Raw genomic sequence first — 9,238 nt, 5'->3', positions numbered from 1 at the left:
ATGGTCTAATTGAAGTTAAAAACCTGTGTTTATTTTTATTGTTATGTGTTATTGTCTCAATTTTAGAATAATACCAGCTCACTTTTGTTCGCTGTTACAGTAGTCTTTTAGTAAAACATTTACTCCCTGTTGATTATTAAGACTACTATATTGTCAAAAAGGTATGCAAGCTTTATACATGTCAATAAATACATTTAATAGACCTACTGAAATGGTTCTGCAAATTGTTATTGATACACATTTGACTGAATGTGTGTGTGTGTGTATGTGTTTATTCGATACTTAAGCAATAAGGCAGGAGGGGATGTGGTCTATGGCCAATATTTCACGGCTAAGTGCTGTTCTTATGCACAACAGAATGCCTGGATACAGCAGAGTGCCTGGATACAGCCCTACCACAAACCCCTGAGGTGCCTTATTGCTATTATAAACTGGTTAGTAACGTAATTAGAACAGTAAAAATGAATGTTTTGTCATACCCGTGATATATGATCTCATACCATGGCTTTCAGCCAATCAGCCAGCATTCAGGGCTCGAACCACCCCGTTTATAATGGTCATTATATCATTTCACATGTATTTTATGATGGAGTTGCAATCTACTGTAGAGATAGCTTGCAGAGCTCTATCATACCATCCAGGTCTGTGCCCAAACAGTTTGAGCTCCTACTTCTAAAAATCCACCTTTCCAGAAATAAGTCTCTCACTGTTGTCCGCTTGCTACAGACCCCCCTCAGCCCCCAGCTGTGCCCTGGACACCATATGAGAATCGATTTCCCCCCATCTATCCTCAGAGTTCGTACTGCTTGATGACCTAAACTGGGATATGCTTAACACCCCGGCCTCGTAGGCTAACAGAAATGATAGCTGGGGTTTCCAATTGCAAAGTTAATTGACCATGTATTTCAATGTGAAAAGCATCCACACGAGCGCGCAAGCTCGATATCTGGACATGGAGACATTCTGTGGCACGGGAGCAAGCAGGCATACACGGGTTAATTTAAACTGGGGGCGGAGACTGTAACACTTGACCAGCCTTGTAACACCGACTACATGTCAATTTGGTGCAAATGTGACAGCTGTGCATGTGATGTCTGTCGTGTGACTGCATAAAGAGGCTTTATCCGGTCGTGATCAGTACTGAAAGACCTTACGCTTTTTTAAATCACATTGTAATTCATTCATATGTTTGAACTAGCTGGATAGCATTGGAATTGAATATGGAGCTATTTGCAACAGTTGATCAGGGGGGTTGCATTTTGGACATGTCCCATCTGAATCTGGAGAGTTTAAATTTGGACACTGTCGATGACGAACGGAGGAGTGACCCAACAACTCTACCTGTACAACAACCGACTGACAGTGTTTCCCGCTTCAGTATGTCTATACTCCAAACTGGAAGTTCTGGATATGAGCAAAAATGGATTAACGGTTCTCTGTGAGGACATTCAATGTTTGTCAAACCTCAAAACACTCATAGCCAAGAACAAACGTTTGAACGAATTTTCGTTCCCAAATGAATTTGGGTCCATGCAGATAGACACATTGAACTTCAGTGTGAACATATTTGAAGAGGTGCCCATTCAGTTTCTAAAACTGCAGCGATTAAAATATCTGTCTCTTGGGGGTAACAGACTCAAAGCTATCCCCATAGAGATAGAAAATGTTACCAGGTAAAATAGACTACGGATACATCATAGCGGTAACAGAGTTTTAACAATGTAGACTAACGGTATGTGTTACAATGCAACTAACTACCCACACGGCAGTAAACCATGTAATTACCATGTAATCATAAGTTTTATAGCCACTTAATATAAAGGCGGACATTTAACAAACAACTATCTGTATACAGCTATGCATGACGAAGTGAGGTTGTTGAAACTTATGATGAGCTTTAAGCTTGTGAGCTTCTAAGCTCTTAGCTTCTAATAACCCATCTTTGGGACACTCAAATGTGAATAAAGAAATTGCAATATTGTAGCGTGGTTCGTTCTGCGTTGTGTACTTTTAATTAGGACACTGCCACAACTGGAATTCTGATGGTTGGATCATTTTTATTCGACCTGTACACGAAGAGACAACACACAATATGTTAGCCCTTGGTGCAGCCACAGCTCTCGGGCACCTTGCTAGTTGAAGGTCAGGCAAAAGAGAACAATAATAGGGTACTAAGTACAGATAACCCGCGATGGACCAAACCAAAATATACAAAACTTTTACAATTAGGTGTATTTACAATATAGATATATAAAAATGTTTGTACACCAAAAAATAACATTAGCTATGCAGCTGTAATTAAATAAAGAAAACACATTTCATTATTATTAACATCCCCTCTTGACCTGGCCTACTTGAACTGTCCTTGTGTGCAATTTGGTGCATCATCTATAATAATAATCATATGCCATTTAGCAGACGCTTTTATCCAAAGCGACTTACAGTCGTGCGTGCATACATTTTTGTGTATGGGTGGTCCCGGGGATCGAACCCACTACCTTGGCGTTACAAGCGCCGTGCTCTACCAGCTGAGCTACAGAGGACCACCCATACACAAGGGAAATCTAGGGGAACAACATCACACTACTACCCAATATCAAGGTTATGTTCCCCTTATCAAATATAATTTACATTTTCGGCATTTAGCAAACACTTATCCAGAACGAGTCATAGGAGCAATTAGGGTTTAGTGCCTTGCTCAATGGCTCATTAGCAGATTATTCAACTAGTCAGCTCAGGGATTCGAACCAGCGACCTGTCAGTTAGTGGCCCAACACTCTTTAACTGCTAGGCTACTTGCTGCCCTACCTGATAATAGCATGCTCATAATAACCATTATGCAGTAGTAGGCTAGGATATTTAGCTCTGTTGCTGTCTTAATGAAATGACTGGGGCTCCAGAACTGCAGCCGTAATTTCATGGTGTGCATGCAGGAACTAGATAATGAGGGTTAAGATAACGGGCAAGTAAGTTAGTATAAAATATTGTTGCTGTATTCACCCAGATAGGTTTCACATGAGCATGTGGTTCCTGATTATGTCCTGCATGATGGTACAGGAGCCCATAGTCTCCTCCATCTTGTTGCTGCATTGACACATCTTTGGAGTCGGCTCATCAGTGTGGCTTAGCCTGTCTGGCTGGCTGTGTGCCATGTTACAAAACCAGGTCATTTGACATATTGCCTTGCCACAGTGGGGAACTGGCACCGTGAGAGGAAAATGGGGGTTTAGGATTTGTAACAGAGTGAATAATGTATAGAATAAAGACAGGATGAAAAGGTCCATTGGACACCACCCAAAAGCCTATAGCAGTTTCAGACTGTATTGTAGCTAAGTTAGCAGCTGTGCTTTGCATCATAAGGCCTCCCCCTCTTGACCTTTATCATAGGATCTCTCTCTCTCTCTCTCTCTCTCTAAAAAGAGAATACGTTTTACAATCAGAGTTCTTTTACAATCATCTGTTCTCTTCTTCTGTCTCTTCCGTTGACATAAAATTGTCAAACACTGGAGTTAAATTCTTAGCTAAGTCTCCCTCTATCTCCTCTCTCTTTCTTCTATTGTCAGCTTTATCAGAGAAAGTTGGCAGGTGTTCTGGAGGTGTTCAAGAGTGTAGAATGTGCATGTGTGTAAACTTATCACAGCGGTTCTCCAAAAACAAACAGATCACTCAGTCCAATACAGCTGGTTCTCAGGGATCTTTGAACCCACATGCTTCTTCTGGATTTAGACTCAAACTGTTTGGCCATTATTGATCTTTGAACATTGTGCATTATATACAATCCACATAATAAATCACATTTCCTGTTGCTGCAGGATTATTTTTATGCTGTAGAAAACTGGTTCAAATAAAGATCCTATATCTGTATGTTAATTTAGCAATGTTCCCTGTCATTCCAAGTATGAAGAAAAACAATTTTCTCTGATCTGATGCAGTCTGAAGATGTTTTATTTGGGTGGGAACCTCATCACCTCCATCCCCCAGAGCTGGCCAACCTTCACGGTCTCAGATACTTGGTCCTTTGTGACAACCGGATACAGAGTGTACTGCCCCAACTCACCAGGTGAGGGCCATCCAACACTGACTTTACATAATGTGAAAGTTAGTAGCTCGCTCATGTGACTGACTGTTTTAAAAGAAAACTTGGGTCTCCTGTGTGTCATAAGACTGTGTTAGCCTCCTGAGCTAAAGCCATGATTCACAGCCATGTCTGAATATGTCTGTTTGTAGACTCTACTCTCTGCGCTGCCTCAGTCTCCATAACAACCTGCTCACCTACCTACCAAGGGAGATCCTCAGCCTGGTTCACCTGCAGGAGCTCAGTCTCCGCGGCAACCCCTTGGTGGTCCGCTTCATCAAGGATATGACTTACGACCCTCCCTCCCTGTTGGAGCTGGCCGGACGGACCATCAAGTCCCGCAACCTGCCCTACCACCCCAATTACCTGCCTGGAAACCTGGGGCACTACCTGGACCTGGCCAGCAAGTGTCCCAACCCTAAATGTACCGGTAAGTGGAGGAGAGGGGACAAGTTTAGGTTACATACTTATGTACTAGTATTTGTGAGTGGATCAGAGGAGGCTCGTCCAGGGAGGAAGAGGAGGCTGGTCCTCCTCAATAATTTGAGGAAAAATTCAAATTAAAGATATTCATAAATCCTCTTTGTAAATAAAATCACACCTTGAGAAATTTCTATTGCTCTCATATTGTTGTGCTACTTGTCTCCTTCCTCTCAGGTGTGTACTTTGACTCGCGTGTGAGGCACATCAAGTTTGTGGACTTCTGTGGGAAGTATCGGCTACCCTTCATGCACTAGCTGTGCTCCCCAGAATGCACCTCTCCCTGCAGCTCCAACCTGCAGAGCGACGCTGAGTCGGAGGACGAGAAGGGCGTGTCGGCCGGCAGGCTGCAGAGAGTTCTTCTGGGATAGAAGGAAGTGGAAGGACCTCGAGTTCACTGAAACACATACTGGATGATGGACAGTTTCCATGACTCCCAACTGACCTGACTAACCCAACTTCTCCTGTGCCAAACACAATAAACACTGACACTGAGCAGTTCACTTACAATAGAGTGCCACTTTCAACATGAGATGTAGGATTTCTCAAGGACTGATTGTAACATAAATGAACCACAGATTATTATTGTTATTACAGCGTTTTAAACATCTAACTGAAGCTCATGGAGTACTGATTTAGTTGTAGAGCACTCATGAAATGTATTTTTATGTAGATCCTCAGCTTCTAGTTTCTGTGTTAACATGAAGGGATGATTGAAGGGATGAATGGATTGGATGTCAAATGGATTTTCTTTACAATATAATTTAGATTCAGAAACGCAGAATGTGTTCCATGCTTAAATCACCTCTCTCTTCTTAAGTTACCCTTTAATCATTATACTTCTGTTGACACTTTGGCTGCTTGCACATGCAGTGCTAATATAGTCTCTGTCACCTGTAGCATTTACACACCATTAATGCCTTCCCTTATCTCACAAAACAACTCTTTGGTGTTACAAACCAAGGGGAAAGTTGTGTATGTTAATGTGATGATCTCTTGCAAAAAGAGACTAATCCAGAGCTTGTACTGTGAATTAAATATTTTACATTGGTTTGATTCATTTCAATAAATCATTCATTTGAATAAAATTAAATTAATATCTTTATATTATATCTGTGTATTTTATACATACAGTATATCATTGATATGAGTACTGTTCTGTTAACTGGATACATAAGATAATGCTGTTCATACCTGTGGCAATAATCATTCAAATGTGAAGAATTTAGCATGATGTACTTTCATTCATAATAAAGTGTAATATTTCATGATATTGTGTTGTCCCATTTTATTCTATGTCTGTGTCCGGGTTGCGTTAAACCTCTCAGGCCAACCCCTTTGAAGGGATTTTGCACCTACATGGATATAACCTATTTCAGAACCGTCACATACAAAAGTGATTTTGTCTTCCATATTGTTGATGAACATGTAAGATAGCAACAAAAGTTTAAGCATTCCTAATCTTATACCATGGCCATCCCTTTTACGTGCTCTTAAACAGCTCTTGATTGGGTGGTAAAGTCATCCTGCAGATAAAGAGATTGCTCTGAATGCTCTCGCAAAAAATCCCCATTTGTCTGTGCCTGGCTTGCACTCTTCACCCCTTCAGAACTGAAGTGGCAGTGCCAGTGGTATGATGACACATCTCTTTTGAGATATACTTAGAGGTGAGTGAAATAATTCCCCATGTCTTCTAATTTCAAGGGGTGAGGACAGAAGGCTTAGTTGGCAAAGGGAAGTCCAAAGACAATTGTATAGGATTTCTATTGTAATTTGGATATAATGGATAATTATTGTGAGATCTTTTGTAAACTACCCATGGAAGGCTCTCACCATTAATGTTAATCAATTCCTGGAACTGTAGAATTCTGATATCAGGAAAGTGTTATCTCATTATGGAGTTGAATTGCTTCAATTATGCATTCCATAGCAATACAGTCACATTTGTGTCTTGGCTGAAGTACAGTACATCTACCTGGGCACTTATATTTCAGTAGTGTTCAACTGGGAGGCAGCTGCGTGGGAAGATAGTTGAAGATGGTATGGCTCATGAAGATACCTGAGATAATCTTCTCTCCATTATCTATGAGTTTCTATAGATAAGACAGCACTACGAACGTGCAGAACTGCAGATATGGGAACGTGCTGACTACAGTGGGTGGGACATGTTACACGTGGCATTTGAAACTTCATGTGTAAAACCAGTGGTGGAAAAAGTACTCAATTGTCATTATTGAGTAAAAGTAAAGATACTGTACCTTAATAAAAAATTACTCAAGTAAAAGTAAAAGTCACCCAGTAAAATACTACTTGCGTAAAAGTCTAATAGTATCTGGTTTTAAATGTACTTAAGTACAGTGGTGGAAAAAAGTACTCAATTGTCATACTTCAAAATGAAAAGGTAAATGCTATACATCAAATTCCTTACATTAAGCAAACCAGACAGCATGATTTTCTTTTTTATCTTTACGGACAGACAGGGGCACACTCCAACTCTCAGACATAATTTACAAATGCAGTATTTGTGTTTAGTGAGTCCGCCAGATCAGAGGTAGTAGGAATTACAACGCGTTATATTGATAGGTGTGTGAATTGGACCATACTGCTGTCCTGTCTAAGCATTCAAAATGTAACGAGCACTTTTTGGTGTCAGGGAAGATGTATGGGGGTAAAAAGTACATATTTTCTTTAGGAATGTAGTGGAGGAAAAGTAAAATATAAATAGTAAAGTAATGTACAGATACCCCAAAAAACGACTTAAGTAGTACTTTATTTTTACTGTGTACAACATCTAAAGACCTGCATCACTATACTGAGAGCTTTGCCGTTTCTAAAAGGAAGTATTTGGGTGTTTTTGGAGCCTTTGTTGATGTTTATCCATGGCCCCCATACTGCAGAATGAGCAATGAGGAAGTCTACTGCTGGTGGGGTACGTTTCTCAAAACCAAGTGAAATCGCAAAAAACATGGTTAAAAGATTTGGTTAAAAAAAGTAAACCGCTCCTTTAATATGTACTACAGCACAGTAAGAACTAAACTTGCTTCAAAGTGGATGTAACCACATCGTTAGGGGCATTATTTCAGAAATGTATTTAATTACATGGGTAAGTGTTAGATGATGTTGCTAATGAACTTGTGCTTAGCTCAGTGTGGGGTGTCAATGTAAATAGTCCGGGTGGCCATTTGATTAGTTGTTCAGCAGTCTTATGGCTTGGGGGTAGAAGCTGTTAAGGGGCCTTTTGGACCTAGACTTGGCGCTCTGGTACCACTTGCCGTGCGGTAGCAGAGAGAACAGTCTATGACTTGGGTGACTGGAGTCTTTAGACATTTTTTTGGCCCTTCCTCTGACGCCGCCTAGTATATAGGTCCTGGATGGCAAGAAGCTTGGCCCCAGTGATGTACTAGGCTGTACACACTACCCTCTGTAGTGCCTTACGGTTGGATGTCGAGCAGTTGCTATACCACGAGGTGATGCAACCGGTCAGGATGCTCTCGATGGTGCAGCTGTAGAACTTTGTAAAGATCTGGGGACCCATGTGTTACAGGAGGGGGTCGCAGTTCGGAGAGCGACCCACTAGGTGTCATCCTCCGACAACTTTAGGCCCTCCTCACTCACAGTCTGGACTAATTATTATCCTATTGGTGTCACCTGTGTCTACCTGTTCACCTGTGTATTTGTGCCCTCACTTCCCTGTGTTCCCTTGCTCTGTTTTCTCTGCTAGTTTCTCGATGCCAAACAGTACTAATCAGTGTCTGATCGCGAGACGTATGTACAGGTACTTGAGAAGTGTTCTCCCTGTTTCATTGTTGTTTTCAGTCGTAGTTAGTATTTCCTATGTTTGCTGTCAGCCTTTTTGGAGACCAATTTGCTCCTCCTTTATTTTATCGTGACAAGTCCGTTATTTTGTATCCTGGTTTTGGGACCACCAGTAAAGATCCTTGTTTCACCATCTCTGCCTACTGTCTATCCTGCACGGCACCTGGGTCACACCTCACACCAGCCCTTACAACCATGCCAAATCTTTTCAGTCTCCTGAGGGGGAAAAGGCGTTGTCGTGCCCTCTTCACGACTTTCTTGGTGTGTTTGGACCATGATAGTTTGTTGGTGATGTGGACACCAAAGAACTTGAAACTCTCGACCCGCTCCACTACAGCCCTGTCGATGTGAATGGTGGAATGTTCAGCCCTCCTTTTCCTGTAGTCCACGATTATCTACTTTGTCTTGCTCACGTTGAGGGAGAGGTTATTGTCCTGGCACCACACTACCAGGTCTCTGACCTCCTCCCTATAGGCTGTCTCCTCATTGTCGGTCTCACCATTGTGTTGTCAGCAAACTTAATGATAGTGTTGCCTGGCCACACAGTCGTGGGTGAACGGGGGCGGTAGTCATTTAGGCAGGCTACCTTCACTTTCTTGGGCACAGGGACTATGGTGGTCTGCTTGAAACATGTAGGTACCACAGACTCGGTTAGGGAGAGCCCACATGTGTTGTTAGATCCAGACCCCTTTACTGTCAATGGTTTGATCTTCTTGTGGGCTGTAAGAAGAGGAGGTTTTTCGTATTGCAACGAGCACTTATTCTTGTTCTTGTCCTTGTGCATGAATCAATGGTAAATTAGCTGTGCAACTCTGTGAAAAGAACCTGTCGTTACGGTGCTTTGTTATGAGTTTCCCAAATTACATA

The 9,238-nt window shown here is 41.7% G+C and overlaps 1 pseudogene; it reads left to right on the top strand.

Annotated features, from left to right (window-relative positions):
- Positions 1–1,082: 1,082 nt before the first annotated feature.
- LOC121554642 lies at positions 1,083–4,926 on the top strand (annotated as a pseudogene).
- Positions 4,927–9,238: the final 4,312 nt, after the last annotated feature.

The sequence above is a fragment of the Coregonus clupeaformis genome, chromosome 39 (assembly GCF_020615455.1).
Source record: "Coregonus clupeaformis isolate EN_2021a chromosome 39, ASM2061545v1, whole genome shotgun sequence".
In the NCBI taxonomy this organism is placed as follows: domain Eukaryota; kingdom Metazoa; phylum Chordata; class Actinopteri; order Salmoniformes; family Salmonidae; genus Coregonus; species Coregonus clupeaformis.
The sequence above is the reverse complement of the archived record's forward strand: the minus strand, read 5'-3'. Positions and strand labels throughout refer to the sequence as shown.